Consider the following 18,101-nt stretch of genomic DNA (forward strand, 5'->3'; position numbering starts at 1 on the left):
ACAGGATATTATCTATTAAAATTTATTGAAGATAAACACTGTCAGTAAAAATGAAATAAAATCAAATTTGCACTCTCAGAAGCTTCCAAATGTGTGGCATAGTGTCAGGTTGATACACTACAGTCCAGAAGATCTCTGTAACCCCCTCCAACAGGGCCAGATCGGAGGAAGTCTGGATCTCTGCGAGATGTTTGTATACTGGATACCTGCCGCGTACATTCCACTGCAGCTCAGAATGTATTCCACCTGGCTGTCTCTCAGTGCTCGTGTTGGCTGCCTTCCTTACGCGTTTCGTGATTGGCTGATCACTTCATCAAAGGATGGCATCCCTTCAATTTGCTTGGCTTATACACCTCCTAGTCTCACTGGTGCAGAGGGTTATTAACCCTATGTTGAGCAGTTATAATAAAATATTCTACTCATACAATTTATCAGAAAAATCATATATCCTAAAATAAATAAAAACATGGAAAAGATATAAAAAAACATATAGTGACAAAAACTTCTTGGTATAGAATAACATATTCCTAATACATGATAAACATGGTGCATCAAACAGATCCTGTCTTTAAGTGTATAATTGATACCACATAATACATAAATTATATTGTTGTCATGAAATGGATATATATACAGACGTTTTATCAATGTCAACCTAAACTTCAATGAACAATAAAAATACTAAAAAACAATCTTTCATTATTTAAGCATACATATTCCAGGGATCAGATGTATTATATTTTTTTATACAAACTATTCAATTCGGTTAGTTGGATATAGTAAATCAAACAGTATAGTAATCCATAGTGATATTTTACATAACGAAATAGAAATCATTCTGGAAACAATGTGATGATGAGACAAAAAAAAAGGCATTATTACATCAAGGGGTCTTATAAAGGCTGTTCAAAACTTAAATTGACATGAGAAGATATATCCATCAGGGTTGTGGCATTTATATTACAGAAATCAAATAACAAATAAATGTAATGGTATTCCATAAACAGAAAGACCAATCTTGTTGATTAATAGGTCAGACTGTGGATGAATTAAAGGATCACTATAGGGTCAGGAACACCAACATGTATTCCTGACCCTATAGTGTAACAACCACCATATCGTCCCCCCTGGGCCCCTAATTCCTCCATAAATATAGTAAAACTCTTACTGTATTCAAGCCAGAAGCTGTGGATCTGCATGATGTTTGCCTAAAAAAAACAAGCAGTCTGCTGACATCATCAGAAGTGGTGGCCTGATCCAATCACAATGCTTCCCCATTGGATTGGCTGAGACTAACAAGGAGGCAGATCAGGGGCAGAGACGGCATGATTCAAACACAGCCCTGGCCAATCCGCATCTCCTTATAGAGATGAATTGAATCAATGATCTCTATGAGGAAAGTTCAGTGTCTGCATGCCTCTGCAGATACTGAATGTTTGGATGCATTTTAGGCAGCCATGACCCAGGAAGGATCTCTAACCGCTGTCTGAGGAGTGGCCAGTGAAGTTGTAATGTAAACATTGCATTTTCTCTGAAAATACCGTGTTTACAGCAAAAAGCCTGAAGGTAATGATTCTACTCACCAGGACAAATTCAATAAGCTGTAGTAAATGATTCCATTGACCCATGAATCTCCAATCTGAAAAAATATGAAAAGATATAATAATATTGAAAAACATTTGGATAATAATCATAATATATCAACAATAAGAATGAAGATGGTCTAAAAAAATAATAATCAAAATGGAAAAATAAAAAATAAATACTAGTTAAAAATAAATGGGTGAGGAGCCTGACCGCTGCAGCGACTGGTCGCAAGTTCCTAGAGCTCCCCACCGGGATAGCTAAAATCGGGCAAACCTACCTGCACCCACAGTGTTCAAGGTGACTACCCTTGCCAACAGGACAAAGATGGGCCGAAAAACAAAAAAGACCAGCCCCGGGCTCACAATTGGAGATCTCTGGCGGCAGGCGCATGGCACCAACGCGCCCAAGATGGCCGCCCTCACGGGAGGCTGTTCTGATTTCTCGGACGAAGACTCACTGGGAGCCGAAATAGGATACCCACAGGCACCAGAGAGACCCATACAAAGACCACTGGGCCCAGAGGCGTCCCCGGTGACCAAATCAGACCTGAAGGAGATGCTGGCCGCACTTCAAGAGCACATTTCGGCGGACATAGCCACGATCCGCGGGGACCTAAGGGGTCTCACAGGCCGCATTGGAAAACTCTAACACACCACCACGGAGCACTCCCAGCAGCTAACTGCGCTCCAGCAAACGGTACAGGAGTTACATCGCCTAAACCAGCTACATGAATGCCAACTTGCTGCCCAGGAGGACTCCCGGCGCCAAAATAACATAAAGGTGCGAGGGGTGCCGGAGGAGATACCGGACGCTGAACTCCCACACTTTGTGAGACGTCAGATAGGGGCCTTATTACAACCCCGACAGGCTAAAGCAATGGCGGTCGAAGGCCAATTCCGAATTCCCAAACCCATCAGAGCCCCGAAAGCTGCCTCCAGGGACCTGGTGGTTAATTTTAAAAGCGGGTCCGACAAGACTGCTATCCTCACAGCACTAAGGGGACAATCACCATATCACTTTGAGAATATGCCTCTCACGGTGTTGGCCGACCTCTCGGGGAGCACCCTAGCATGGAGGAAGTCACTCCGACCATTCACGACAGCAGAATAACATCCGCTACCAGTGGAGGCTCTCCCGCACACTGCTGGTGCATCACGGAGCAACACCGCACACCGTTACTGACCTCCAAGAGTCTGCCGCAATACTACCAGCCCTGGGGCTACCCCTGGATGCACTTACTTGGGATAATCAACCTGAAACGCCCTCTCACTCTTGGGACCCTGCAAACATCCCACCTTTTGTCCCCTGACGGAGCACTGCGGATCCCTAGGCAACCGCAACCACCTGAAGAGGTGCAGCAACCAACCAGGTCTCGCATGGCCGCCACCCTAATTACCCTTGAGTTACTCCCAGAACATTTGACTCTACCACCCCTGTGACCAGCTCTACATTTTTATTTTTACTTTGGTATATTAATATGCCTAGCATTCGTCCCACATGCAGAAGGACCCACGCCCACTAATGACATCAGGAACCCGGAGTGTGACGACACCACCCTCCAGTTCAGCCAAAGATAGCCGGGTACAAACCAACCTCGCATCGCCAGTGCAGGACTTACCACAGCGAGGTCTTGACTGACAAAGCCGCATACCCTCGAGCAAGGACTTGCCACCATAATCCGGCCTACCGGTATCAAGTTGTTATAGTTAATGTTTTGATTCTTGTTTTGAATTTTATTTATGTTTAAATAGCTACTGGATGCCTCCCTTCACTTAAATGTTACTAGTGGATACTAGTGGATACTAGATACTAGTCCAACCCCTCACTGCTGTCATGTATTGACCCGGTCACTAACCCAATTCTGCACAGATCCCATCTGCTGGCACGGCTACAAATTCACAGGTCAACCCTTGGGGGTCATGCATAGCTTAAAGGTATTAGGTGTTTAAAAATATATAGAACCACAATATACAATTCATGATTTCTCTTACGTTCCAATTATCGTTTACTTATACACTACCGAAAGCTTGACTATGCTACCCTATGCGTCTAATATCTTGAGAGGCGATTATAGTTCAGCACAGTCAGTCATGCCTAGGCATGTTGTGTAAAGCCTACCAGACAGGGTACACAACATGCCTATTGCTTCGACCTCTGTGTAGTCACCATAAGTTTAAGGGAACTCAACGTTACTTCCTAAATGTCGCCCGAACATTAACCCTGCAACACGCAGTAGTGGCAAGTACAGATACCCTGATAGGTGTTGCTCCACTATACCGTATAAGTCTCTATATTGCCGACTAACTTACTCCATATTGTATAACGCTACCTAACGACTAACCACACTTAACATTAGGTTCAGAGGGCATGCAGAGTGCACTACATCAAAGCCAAACCTAAAGCGAACCTAGACGTGCTCTCCTATGATATTTCATGTAAGCAACGTTTACTTATATTACTTTCATAATTATACTTAAATATGTTACCCTCTTTATGCTAGCCTCACTAGCTACTTCTCACTCTGTTGAAATAATTGTTTAGTTGAACTTACCAAATATACAAAAAATGTGCGAATCCTCACGCCAGTGTTTATTCTATGTACAAACTGTGATACGCTGTTGTGGCGTATGTTGATATGTCTGTAACCCCCCGCACAACAAAAATAAAGATTAAAAAAAAAATAATAATAAAAATAATGAAAAATATAGAAACAATTTATTTATATAAAACATGTAAAAAATGAAATACAAAATAAGAATGAAAAATAAGTGAAATATAAACTTAATGATAAAAACAGATGGTATGAAAATAAAAATAACACTCTAATGAAAAAGAAATACAAATAAAAATATAAATATCGTAAAAATAAAAGGGTGATAATTAAGATATACCGAACTAAAAATGGAACTAGAGATAGAGATAAATAAATGGGGAAAAAAAAAAAGGGGGTCACTCATACAGTCTCCTGATCTTCTTATATAAGATACTCTATATAGCTGAAACCTAATGTGGAACTTCTGTATCTTAAATTGGGATATGAGGACTAGCATTGTATTGACCAATCTATTGGGAACAAAAAAAGGGAAGCATAAACAAGGAACAGCTAATTAAGAGTCCGAAAAAGGGTGTGGGAAAGAGTCCTTATTTTATCAGATCCCACCCTTAAAGGAAAGCATTGAGCTCAAAATCTATATTTAGACCTATGGGTTCCAAACTCATGAGTCTAAATATCCATTTCACCTCTATCCTATCAAGGGTTTGCTATAGATCCCCTCCTCTCCAATGGTTGGTGACTTTCTCTATCACTAGAAACTCCAAACCCTTCGGGGTCCCTCGAATGATGGATATAAAAGTGTCTGGAGAGATTGTATGTCATTAGTCCCTTTTTTATATTAGGGATATGTTCCCCCAACCTTATCTTGAAAGGCCCATTTTTTTCCTTCCGATATAGTGGTTTTTGCAATGACATATCGGGAGATAGATAACTCCAACTGCGTTGCAGCTTACATTGGTTCTTATTTTAAAACTTTCATCTCCCTTCATATTTTTAAATTCTTTAGTGATGGGCATTTGCGTTGGATTATTCTTGCAACCCATGCATTTGTTGCACTTGTGAAACCCTGCATTGCTTATAGTGCTATTCTTATTCTTACTTCCTTTAAGGTTGGAGCTAGCAGCATTTTAAGATTTGGTGCTCGGGAATATGATCTTAGGTCTCTCATCTAGAATGGTGCCGAGTACGGTATCTCCTTTTAAGACTTTCCAATGTTTACTTGTGAATTTATCATATGTCCATTATAAACTGCCAGGTCAGGGACTCCCAACAGGAAAGCACCTAAAGCAACAACCTCAGTGTTGGATAGTAATGGGAGGTCTAAGATACACTGAGGTTTTAGTGGTGTTGTCCTACGTCACCTTACTTTAGGGTCTGTTGTCTTATCCTTAATGAGGTCAAAGCTAATCATTGTCATGGTCAGTCTAGTGAGGGCACACGGTCTACTTGTGATATTACCAGAAAGATAAGAAAAAGTAGTGTTACCACAAGAAAAAGCCTATCCCTTAGGGAGGAGTACAAGTGTAGTATAGCTGGGCTGTAAGATAGTATCATAGTGGTGTCAACTGATTTACAGTGTGATTTATTCCTATTTTTACATCGGTAGGTGGCAGGGTCAGTGCATGGATTTTTGCCGCCTTAGGCAACCAAACATTTCCAACCCCTTCACCCGCCCCCCCCCCCATGCTCTGCCCACCATGTGACATCACAATACCCCACTCATATGATCTGCCATATGAGCCAATGCCAATGCTGCACACGGTGTCTTTTCTCTGAAAAGGCAGTGTGTCAGGTCAGCGCATGCCCAACGGCAAGGACCTTCAGTCCTCAACCCACGCCACTCTACTCTCCAGATGCACCGGGGTCCAGGTCTGCCATGCCGGATGCCACACACCATGCCCGGAATGCCGTGCAGCACATACCAGCCAACCCCACAGGAGAGGAGTCGCAACACCCGCAGACAGCCGGACTGCAGCGAGGACAAGCTAAGCCCACAGAGGGCATAGGCTAGACAGAGACACACCGGGACTCTTTGATAATGGCCCCACTAATTTCAATCCGCTTATTTTATAGATGGCAATGCCGTAAACTTCATCTTTCATAATGCATCAACCACACTAATCTTATGCATGTGTAGCTATAGGAGTCTAAGGGGTGACGTTTTGTCTCTCATATCTAAAGCACGCACCCAGCTAATTGTAAAAAGCGTATAATGCCCACCTGTAACAATATAAGCTGGAAGACCTAAACTACCTTCTCATAACCTACTAATCAACCCACTATCTACTCATACTCCCTAAAAAGCTATGATTAATAGATGCTGCCTGCAAGTAGTCTAGTTAAAACATGCATAATCTGTTTCATTTTAGGCTCACAGCCAGTTTATCCAATGCCATAACGTGTTATCCAATCTGGATTGTGTTCCTTTACTTAATTTGTCTTTAAACTAATTGTACGCAACCCTAGTTAACCATATTATAGGAACGTTACCTTGCATTGACTAAACCTTGTCTAGATGGCATGTTTGCTTCACTGATAAACCTGTTTATTTCTTCTGTTTAAACGAGCCAAAAAAAAAAAAAGGCGCAACAAATCCTCTTTACCACTATGTCACTGCATCAACTCATGCAACCTATTAAATGTCATAACTGCACACTGTATCTGACATTGCGCTTCAAAAATAAAGAATAAAAAAAAAAAGGCAGTGTGTTTACATTAAAAAGCCTGCAGGGACAGGCTATAGACACCAGAACCACTACATTAAGCAGTAGTGGTTCTGGTGACTATAGTGTCCCTATATTGTGAGGTAAATTAGAGATTAGTGCCACTAATAATATACTGGATTGCCTAAACACCACCAGATGATAAGAGGATGATGATGGGCTCAGGCTGCAGTCTGGCTCCACTGGTCTGGTGTTAAAACAGGCTCTCTGGAGGCAGTGCACACAAAAAATCAACTAACCGGAAGCAGCTCCATAGATCATGGTATGGGCCCCCCGGGCCAGACCGTGAGTATGCCTACAAGGCATGGAGTGTATGTGTGTAGGGGATGTGTTATGTGTTATTGTAGAGGATGGTGTGTGTGTAAGGGATGCAAGGTGTGTTTCTGTGTCTATAATGGGTGCATTGAATGTGTGTAAGAGATGCATTAAGAGAAGCAGTGTGTGTGTGTAATGGGTGCATTGAGTCAGGGCCGTCTTTAAGGAGGGGCAAACGGGGCAGCTGCCCTGGGCCCAGTTACTCATGGGGGGCCCAAAGCAGCTGCACCGTGGGCCCCGCCACCTGCAATAATTTTTTATTTTTTTTTAAATATTTTCCTACCTAATGTCCCCGCGGTGCTAGTATTGCGGCTACACCGGGGCCCGTACACTAAGGGGGCCCACCGAGTGGCCCATACCCTTAGGGTCACCCAGTGAGCATGTTCCAGCAGGGGTCCGGTCGGCGATGTGGCCCTTTAACAGCGCGACCGGGCCCTTGCTTAACGGCTGCATGGGAGGAAGTGAAGTCCGTGAATCACTTCCTCCCACCTCAAAGACATTGGGCCGCGCGGGAGGCTGCTGAGCCAGGATCCAGTGAGGAGGGGGAGCAAGGAGAGGCAGACCCCCAACTCCCAACTCCCCCAGCCAGCACACTGGACCCCAGGGAAGGAAGCCTCTTTCAAAGCTAGGAAACTGAAGAGTGTCTGTTTGTGTGTCAGTATGTCTGTCTGTGTGTCAGTATGTATGTGTGTGTGTGTGTGTCAGTATGTATGTGTGTGTGTGTGTCAGTATGTATGTGTGTGTGTGTGTGTCAGTATGTATGTGTGTGTGTGTGTCAGTATGTATGTGTGTGTGTGTGTCAGTATGTATGTGTGTGTGTGTCAGTATGTATGTCTGTGTGTCAGTATGTATGTGTCAGTCGCTATATGTCTGTGTGTCAGTTTGTATGTCTGTGTGTGTGTCAGTATGTATGTCTGTGTGTGTCAGTATGTATGTCTGTGTGTGTGTGTCAGTATGTATGTCTGTGTGTGTGTGTCAGTATGTATGTCTGTGTGTGTGTGTCAGTATGTATGTCTGTGTGTGTCACTTTGTATGTCGGTGTGCCAGTCAGTATGTCTGTGTATGTGTCAGTATGTATGTCTGTCACAGTGTCAGTATGTCTGTCACAGTGTCAGTATGTCTGTCACAGTGTCAGTATGTCTGTCACAGTGTCTGTGTGTGTCAGTGTGTATCTGTATGTTGTCAGTATGTATGTATCTGTGTGTGTGCCAGTGTGTATACCTGTGCATGTATCTGTATGTAGCCAATGTGTGTCAGTGTTTGGTTCTGCATTTGTCAGGTTATGCATCTGTGTGTCTGTATGTTGTCATTGTGTGTGTCTGTGTATCTGTATGTTAGTGTACCTGCGTGTGTGCCAGGCTGTGTCTGTATGTGTGTATGTCAGTGTGTGTAAATGTGTCTGTATAGCTGCATCTGTATGATTGTGTATATCTGTGTATCTGCAAGCGTTTCTGTGTGTATATGTGTATCACTGTGTGTGTGTGTGTTTGTGACAGTGCATGTGTATTTGTGCATATATCTCAGCATTCAACACTACACGCAAATACACACCTGCATTCAAACTTAAACACTACATATAAACACACCTCTTTTTTTTTTTTTTTTTTTTTTTTTAATTCTTTATTTTTGTGCGCTTGGTTTGGCAAGTTAACAGTTTCCTACATAAAATGGTATGACAATTTCAAGCGGTACAGTATAACAGTGTTAACATTGAGGTTGCAAAGTTGTGAAGCACATTTTCATATAACAGACAGGCTTGGTGACATACCCGGGGTTGGTAAGGTTGCTACATGTTTGGTGTTATGTGTGTTATTCCCCTGGTGTACTACAAGTGTGGGGGTGTGAGGGTGCTCCCTGGGTGGGGCTGCAGTGTGTCATCTTGTATGGGAGCATGTGTATAAGTGTTGCAAGCTGGTTCATGTTTGTGGTTCTGGATGCCTGTGTGTACTCTCCTGTGGAGCTCTTATTGGGACCAGGTTGGCTGGGATGACATGTGTGTGGGGTGCTCCGGTGTGCGTTGTACCCGTATGGCAGCTCATCTATCCCCCTATCCCCCTATCCCTGGGGGAGGTGGGGGGTGGGCGGAGTGGCGGTGTTCATGGTGGGCGACAAAATGCTATTGTGCGTGGGGGACCATCTGTCGGTCTTGTGAGAGTGGGGGCCCCATGCCTGCAGGGCAAGGTAAAAATAGAAGGAGGGACATTTATATACATATATATAGTGAATAAGCTGCAGGAGTCCCAAAAAAAATTAAAAAATAATAATATATATATACAAAAATAAAATTAAGTTTAGGAGTCTCAAGGTTGGTTCCTCCCTGTCCCTTAGTGGGCTCAGGTGCTCTGGGGTTGTCGGCTCCTCTCCACTTGTTCGGTTGAGGCGCTGGCTGTCGTTCCTCAGGTAGTGGTTTGGGCATCATCTGCAGTGTGCGGTTGTTCCAGGTGAAGTCCCAGTGCAGACAAGAATGACGGGGCCCCCATTGGGGATGTGAGGTTGTGGGTGGTCTCTGCATGATGGACGAGTAAGGAGCCTGTGTTGCCCCATCTATATGGGATGTTGGCTTTACGCAGGGCAGTCGTCACTGGACCAAAAGATTTGCATCTGAGTAGGTCCTGAGTAGGCCCTGGTTAGGTCTTGGAAAAACAAAAGGTTTGTGTTCTCAAATTCTGGTGGCGTTTTGCCCTTTATGGCAGTCATTATTCGGATTTTGTCATGTGTGGTAGCACATCTTAAGATAACGTCTCTGGAGGTGTTAGGTGAGATGCGGGCTGAGCTGGTTACCCGGTATATTCCATCCAGTGTGATTTTTTCCGCCACTGGGAGCGTCAGGATTGTGGACAGGAGGCGCCGCGTGTAGCGCGGCAATTCTTCAGTGGTGATGTTGTTAGGTATGCCGCGGATCTTAATGTGTGTTCGGCGTTGTTTGTCTTCTAGGGACATTAATTGTGCTGCTAGGACATGTTGTTCTGTTTGTAGTTGCTGGACCGAGTCTTGCAAGGTGGTTATGGTGTTGTGGACTTGTGTTATGTCCAATTCTGTGGTAGTGACTCTGTCTGTAATCTGTTGCATGTCCCTTTTAATCAGGGCAACGTCAGCAGCCAGCAGTTTTTGGATGTCTGCCAAAAGCACCTTTAGGTCTCCTTTGGTTGTGGGGGCTGAGTCCTCTGGGGAGACAGGGGGTTTGGCTGGGCCCTCCTGAGGGTACTGTGCGTTTGGGGCCCCCCTTCCCTCCGTTCCTGGGGTGGGGGCCATGTTTGGTGGGGTGTCTGTTTGTTTTGGTGTGGCCAGCCCCGGTCTGATCAGCATTTCCCCTATGTCCCTACCTTGGGTGCTGGCTCCGGTTGTAGGCTTGGGAGTGCGGCGGCCCATGTTTAATGTGTCCGGCGGGGTGTCTGCCGAAAAGTGCCTCTAGATTGAGGATTGGTGTTGCGTGGTAGGCTGCGGTTTTGCGCCGCTGCCTAGGTTGTTTGGCGGCTTCAAAGAAGGGCATCGATCTGTTCGCCCCCTCACTGTGGGTCCGGGTGTGTGTTTTGTTTGGGCAGATGGCCCCTCTGGCAGGAGATATTGGCAAGATTGCGGGCGACAGGCCGGGAGCTGTGGAAGATGGCGTCCGTGCAGGTTCGTCGTCAGGCTCCGCCCCCACACACCTCTTTTTTTAAACAACAAAATTATATATAAACACACCAGTGTATTCATAAACCAACACTACACATAAATGCATACTTGCATTTAAATGCCATCTCCACATACAAACACACCCCTACATTCACACAAACATACTCCATACAAAAACATGCTTACACTCAAACACACAAATACTGCTCAGTGCTAAATACAACCCTGCATGCATGGGAAAATGGTAGCGCCCCAGCTGTCAAAGCATTGTTGGAGTTGCATGACAGATGGGGATCTACCTTTTGCCCCCTCTTGCCCAAAATAATTCATGCACCAGAGCCCTCTCTACTTTACGTCCGCCTCTGCGTTGGGGTGGGGGGCATGATTGCATGCCAGGAAGGGGACGACAGGGTTCAGGGGGCCCAAGCAAATGTTTGCCCAGGGTCCAATCCATATTAAAGATGGCCCTGCATTGAGTGCTTCTTTGTATGTGTGCAAGGGCTGCATTGTGTGTAAGGGAAGCTTGGTGTGTTTCTGTATGAGTGTAGGATGCATTGTATGTTTTGGTGTGTCTGTATATGAGTAGGGATGCATTGTGTGTTTCTGTGCATGTGTGTAGTGTGAAATAGAGGGTTTGTGGGGAAGGATAGGGGCTGAAAGTATATTTAGCAGCTATTTATTTTTATTATATTTATTTTGTAAATATTTCTTTTGTATATTTTTTCTTTAAGTTTTGTGTCTTCCAACCCCCTTTTAGTATTTCTCTTACCCCCCACCTCTTTCTATGTCTCCTACATCCTCCAAACCTCTTTGAGTGTCTTACTCCCCCAAGCCCCTTTGTGTCTTACTGTTTCCAGCTCCTTGGTGTGTCTTTTACCCCAGGTCCCTCTGTGTCTCACTCACAAGCAACTCTGTGTGTCTCTCTCCTGAGCTCTGTCTCCCCTATCAGCCCTTCTGTTCTTCTCTTTCACTCCTTCCCCAGCCCTCTCATCCCTTAATGATCTCTACCACTTCCCCCGTCCCTTCGTGATCTCTACCACTTCCCCGTCCCTTCGTGATCTCTACCACTTCCCCGTCCCTTCGTGATCTCTACCACTTCCCCGTCCCTTCGTGATCTCTACCACTTCCCCGTCCCTTTGTGATCTCTACCACTTCCCCCGTCCCTTCGTGATCTTTACCACTTCCCCTGTCCCTTTGTGATCTCTACCACTTCCCCTGTCCCTTTGTGATCTCTACCACCTCTCCTGTCCCTTCGTGATCTCTACCACTTCCCCTGTCCCTTAGTGGTCTCATCTCCACTTCCCCTCCTGTCCTATAGATGTCTCCCCTCCTGTCCTATAGATGTCTCCCCTCCTGTCCTATAGATGTCTCCCCTCCTGTCCTATAGATGTCTCCCCTCCTGTCCTATAGATGTCTCCCCTCCTGTCCCATAGATGTCTCCCCTCCTGTCCCATAGATGTCTCCCATTCACTCCTGTCCCTTAATGGTCTATCCTCCCCTTCTTTCCCTTATGCTCTCCCCCCCATCTTTCCCTTAATGGTCTATCCCCAGCCCTCTTTCCCTTAGTGGTCTACCCCCCCCCCATCTTTCCCTTAGTGGTCTACCCCCCCCCCCATCTTTCCCTTAGTGGTCTACCCCCCATCTTTCCCTTAGTGGTCTACCCCCCATCTTTCCCTTAGTGGTCTACCCCCCATCTTTCCCTTAGTGGTCTACCCCCCATCTTTCCCTTAGTGGTCTACCCCCCATCTTTCCCTTAGTGGTCTACCCCCCCATATTTCCCTTAGTGGTCTACCCCCCCATCTTTCCCTTATGCGGTCTCCCCCTCTCATCTTTCCCTTAGTGATCTTTCCTCCCCCCCCCCCCATCTATTCCTTAGTGGTCTCTCCTCTCCCCCCCCCATCTATTCCTTAGTGGTCTCTCCTCTCCCCCCCCCATCTATTCCTTAGTAGTCTCTCCTATCTCCCCCCCCATCTATTCCTTAGTAGTCTCTCCTATCTCCCCCCCATCTTTCCCTTAGTGATCTCCCCCCCCCCCATATTTTCCATAGTGGTCTCTCCTCCCCTCCACCCCCCTAATCTTTCCCTTAGTGCTGTCTCCCCCCCCCCCCAGTGTTCCTTACTGCTGTCTCCCTCCCCGGTGTCCCTTAGTGCGGTCTCCCCTCCCCGGTGTCCCTTAGTGCGGTCTCCCCTCCCCGGTGTCCCTTAGTGCGGTCTCCCCCCCAGGTGTCCCTTAGTGCGGTCTCCCCCCCAGGTGTCCCTTAGTGCGGTCTCCCCCCCAGGTGTCCCTTAGTGCGGTCTCCCCCCCAGGTGTCCCTTAGTGCAGTCTCCCCCCCAGGTGTCCCTTAGTGCGGTCTCCCCCCCAGGTGTCCCTTAGTGCGGTCTCCCCCCCAGGTGTCCCTTAGTGCGGTCTCCCCCCCCAGGTGTCCCTTAGTGCGGTCTCCCCCCCCCAGGTGTCCCTTAGTGCGGTCTCCCCCCCCAGGTGTCCCTTAGTGCGGTCTCCCCCCCCCAGGTGTCCCTTAGTGCGGTCTCCCCCCCAGGTGTCCCTTAGTGCGGTCTCCCCCCCCAGGTGTCCCTTAGTGCGGTCTCCCCCCCCAGGTGTCCCTTAGTGCGGTCTCCCCCCCCAGGTGTCCCTTAGTGCGGTCTCCCCCCCCAGGTGTCCCTTAGTGCCGTCACTCTCCCCCCTTCCCTTAGTGCCGTCTCCCCCCCTCCCTCCATGTCCCTTATTGTTGCGTGGCCGGGCAGCGTGGACCGCGATACAGGAGCTTCAGTTTCCTGTACCCGGCCAGACTGACGGGGAGTGCTGAGAGCACTTCCTTTCAATCCGGCCAGGTACAGGAAACAGAACTCCTGTACCGCGGTCCGCGCAGCCCAGCCACACTACACTGGGTGACCCGGTAGGAAGGAGCGCTGTGCGCTTCCCTCCTACAGAGTCACTCAAATCTGGCACCCCCCCCAGGCCAATGCTGCCTAAGTCGCCTATAGGACGCGCTGGCCCTGGATGGTGGTTTGGTTAGTGTACCTCCCATAGTAGAAATGAATGTGATTTGCCTGCATTTGGGGTTATTCATTGAGTCACATGTAATGTTATAACAAAAGCTGTAGTAATATTGAGGGTCGCCGCAGTAATAATCATGTTAATGCCAATATCTTTTGTCTGGGGTTGATTTGCAAAATAGGCATATACTGGTATGGCCTGGGTAGCCTACCTCTGTATCATTTTCCATATTGCTGAATATCTGTTTTAAAATACTTATATGGGTAGGCACATCAATTAAACAAGAAGATACAATATCATCAATACTAAGCATTGGGGTTAAGCAAAAAGAGAAAATGTTAAACGCATTAGCCATATAGATCCAAATGTTAGATGTTTGTGATAATAGGCCAACCTGAGTCTGGGTGACCAATAGTATCAAAAAGGATGTGTGGCAGCATCATGATTTGGAGATGGATTTTCAGTGGCTTGCGTGGATCCACGTAGGTTTTCCCTCTTGCTTCACAGTGGTGGAGGTAGTCAACAGAACGTGGAAAGGACCTTCAAATCTGGGTTCCAAGTTTTTCCTGACGTGCCTCCTGATCACAACCTAGTCTCCAAGCTGCAGATTGTGGGTAGAGGTACTGTTTTCCGGATCCGGAAAAGAGTCAAACACTTGTTTATATATCCTACCTAACCTACGGTGGAGGGCTTGGACATAGACGGTCATGTGGCTATGTTGCACTTGACGTGTTTGAGGGACGTATAGAGACCTGTCTTGGGTGCACATCCAAACAGAACCTCAAAAGGGGATAACCTTGTTTTGTGGTGAGCTGTGAATCTCATAAAGAATAAAGCTAAGGGCATACATTCATTCCAGGGTCTTACAAGAGGTTTCCTGCATAGATGAGTCATTTGTGAATATGTATTTACATTTTTGTAAATACATCAGTTTGCCTCAGAGGGATATGTCCACCATCTCTTCTATATAGTATGCCTGACTACTGCAGTAAAATATCATTATGTCTGCTATAACTAAACCTCAGTTTTTGCTGAACCTTTTGGCAAGTCAAGTTGTCAATGAATCACTGTAACTTTTGAAGATGCATTTTTTGTTTTTGTTTTCTTTTATAAAAAACAAAACCATTATCTGGTGTCCATGGAAGGGGTAAGTGACACTTTTCTCCTCTGAGCAAAAATAGAGAAAAAGCTCCTCATGTTAACGAATGTGAATGTTAAAAAAAAGTTTTGTCACAAGGTTTGCATTCATACGTATGTATTTTGTGCTTTGCATGGAATGCCCTGAGACCGTTTTACTGTATCTTTACATAGGCAAATGTAACTGTCTTATGCGGAAGTCTGTATTAACATAGAAGAAAATTTGGCATATGCATCTTTCAAGTGTCCCCCCCCCCCCCACCCCCCCTTCCGCCCCCCTAGCGTTAAAGGCAATAAATCTAGTCAATATATTCCTTTCCTTTTTCAAAGTTCCTTGAAGGTTTTTATACAATTTGTAGATTTCAATGGGTTTCAGTGTTGTATGTGACTTGCTATAATTATTGTTTTTTTTTCTTCTTCTTATTGAAAGCTTTTTTTTTTTAGTGTATAACAAGTTTAGATATTATATCAGTAATGCACGCTATCAGAATCTCTGTTTCAGATTCTAAATGTGATCAGCAACCTGTTAGTCATTGTTCTGGGTAAGTGTAACGAAACTGTCTGCCTGAGTCTGCCACAGCTGACAGGCCTGGTGCTTGTTTGGTTTTTGCATGTGAGATGCTGCCAGACCCCACCTCCTTCCCTAACTGCACTAAAGCTACGTGTACTATCCAAAGTCAGCCTGCATCAGAGCTGCACCTGTTCGCCTTCAATCTGAAAGCAGCGGCCAGGGTTCTTTTTCAAGTACCTGTGCACATCCATCTTTCTCTTACCATTCATTCATACCAAGGATTATTGAGTCTTCCTTTTATAATGCGCTCAGGTGGGTAGTATGTATATACTTTAAGGTATTCACAGAAATCCTAAACTTTAAGTACCAGACCGTGTTTGCTTTTTCTCCAATACAATGTTTCTTGCTCTACCCTAATCCTTTATACAAATGGTTACATTGCAATTTTTTATAAACTTTTTGTACATACATTGTATCCATCAACTTTTTAAAAAATGTTTTTAATTTTCTTTTTTACATTTTTTTTTTTTTTTTTAAATTTGAGAGCCACTATGACCGAAGAGTGCCATCTATTAATATTCTGTTAGAGTTTTTATTGTAGGAAAGGGAAAAAAATTCCATGTTTGTCTAATATACTTTAATAAAACAGACATAATGTTAGGATCTCATTTATATACTTGGAGTTTTATTTAGTAATTTGAGAAGATGCAAGTTTTTGTTCTGTTTTTTGTTGTTGTTTTTTTTTTTTTTAAACCAAATGCTGCCATGTGAGATACATAGGAGAGACGGTTTTTAAGAATATAGTTGGAGGGTTGCAGCATTATTTATTTATTTTATGAGTTTACAGATTTAATCATGTTGTTTTTTTTTTGTTTTTGTTTTTAAAGATTTTGGATTACGTATATTGATTCTGGGGAAACATGGACATTGTTACGAATGATAGCAAAATAATCTATTAATTAGGTTGGTAGTATGGAATTTTTAATTAAGCACTGTGGGCACTAGTATTTCACTATGGACTATATCTCTTTTTTCCCCCCTATTTTGTTTATGGGATGATGTCACATTGACTACAAGGACATTCTTAGAAAGTGTTTGTGTATGGATACGGATCTCAAGATGCCAAGGGGGCCAGTATCCTAAATATGTCTTTAACTTGAATCCCGGAGGCACTTTGTTTATATACACATACTATTCCTAGAGACGCACATCCTATGGCCCTCGAACGTCAGTTTCAGAACAACCATGCTTTGGTGTTGCAGATGCAGAGGACCCTTAATATGTCTTCAGAAGGGTGGTAGATCCATTTCATTAAGCATCCCTCTGTAAACACATAAAACAGAAGCTCATCTGGGCTGGCAATATCAAAGAAAGCCTCGAAGGTCTATTGTATATTTAGAACTTTATATTTAACCTGCTTTGTATGCAGCTCAAAAGGGAAAATGTAAAACAATATATATATATATGTGTGTGTGTGTGTGTGTGTGTATACTTATACTTATGTATAGCTATGACACTGCACACTAATTAAACCTACATAGGGAACCGTGAAAATAAAATAAGAATCCAAGAAGAAGCATTCCAGATGAAGCAGTAAAGCAAAATAAATAAATAAAAGTTTATGAAGATGTGTAAAGATCTTGTATTGAGTTTTTGGGTAGGTGCTGGGATCTGTAGATTGTGCTGGTTGAGTGGTTCTCTGGTTTGTGGCTATCTGTTACTGTGCAATCATGCATTGTTACTAGAGATATGAATGCACACTGTGAGAGCAATATTTACAGGGATGTCTGTTAAGATATGCATTGTACGAATACTTACTACGCATTGCATTGTACGAAGTGAATCATTCAACAAAAACTGTGTTTTCAGAAAATATGTAAATATTTACTACAGTTCTATTTGCTAAGATATGAATTGCCAGGAAATCAAAGTGCATTTCCAATTGTACCTCAAATTGCCAAATTGAAACAAGTCAAATTCACACTGCATTCGTGGCAATACTTTTTTATATATATATATATATATATATATATACAATAAACAATACACAAGATCCAGCGCACTCTCCTATCTACTAAACAGCAACTTCAATGTTGACAGATTTTATTAGTTTTTAAAAGTTTTTTTAAAAACACCTAATCTAGGCAAAAAAAATAATGGGGATTTAGTTACATTATATGATCATACATTGCATAAGCCTGCCACAACGTCAATGTACCCCATCTTTGGCAGGCTTATGCAATGTATGATCATATAATGTAACTAAATCCCCATTATTTTTTTGCCTAGATTAGGTGTTTTTAAAAAAAACTTTTAAAAACTAATCAAATCTGTCAACATTGAAGTTGCTGTTTAGTAGATAGGAGAGTGCGCTGGATCTTGTGTATTGTTTATTGTATAATATGGCCCCCAGCAGCACCCCATTTAAGCATGTTCAGGTGAGTGCAACCATCCCCCATGTTTTATATATATGTATTATTATTTTTTTTTTATTCAGTGCAGTGTCCCTTTAACAGCTGGTTGAATGTGTATGGTAATTGGAATTTTATTTCATCTTTTTTTTAATTAGATATTAGGGCTTTACCTATGGTTAACTTTCCGGAATGGTTTATGGGCAGTGATTGGGATTTTGAACATATAAAGGGATGATGTTCCCACTGCTATA

The 18,101-nt window shown here is 44.1% G+C and overlaps 1 protein-coding gene across 1 annotated transcript in view; it reads left to right on the forward strand.

Annotated features, from left to right (window-relative positions):
* The first annotated feature begins 15,638 nt into the window (after positions 1-15,638).
* The window catches only part of BHLHA15 (basic helix-loop-helix family member a15), a 34,591-nt gene continuing 32,128 nt past the window's right edge, over positions 15,639-18,101 (forward strand). The window contains exon 1 of the mRNA XM_063428864.1: positions 15,639-15,748. The gene's annotated coding sequence lies outside the window, so the exon portion shown is untranslated. The remainder of the gene's footprint in view (positions 15,749-18,101) is intronic.

The sequence above is a fragment of the Pelobates fuscus genome, chromosome 8, assembly GCF_036172605.1.
Source record: "Pelobates fuscus isolate aPelFus1 chromosome 8, aPelFus1.pri, whole genome shotgun sequence".
Classification (NCBI taxonomy): domain Eukaryota; kingdom Metazoa; phylum Chordata; class Amphibia; order Anura; family Pelobatidae; genus Pelobates; species Pelobates fuscus.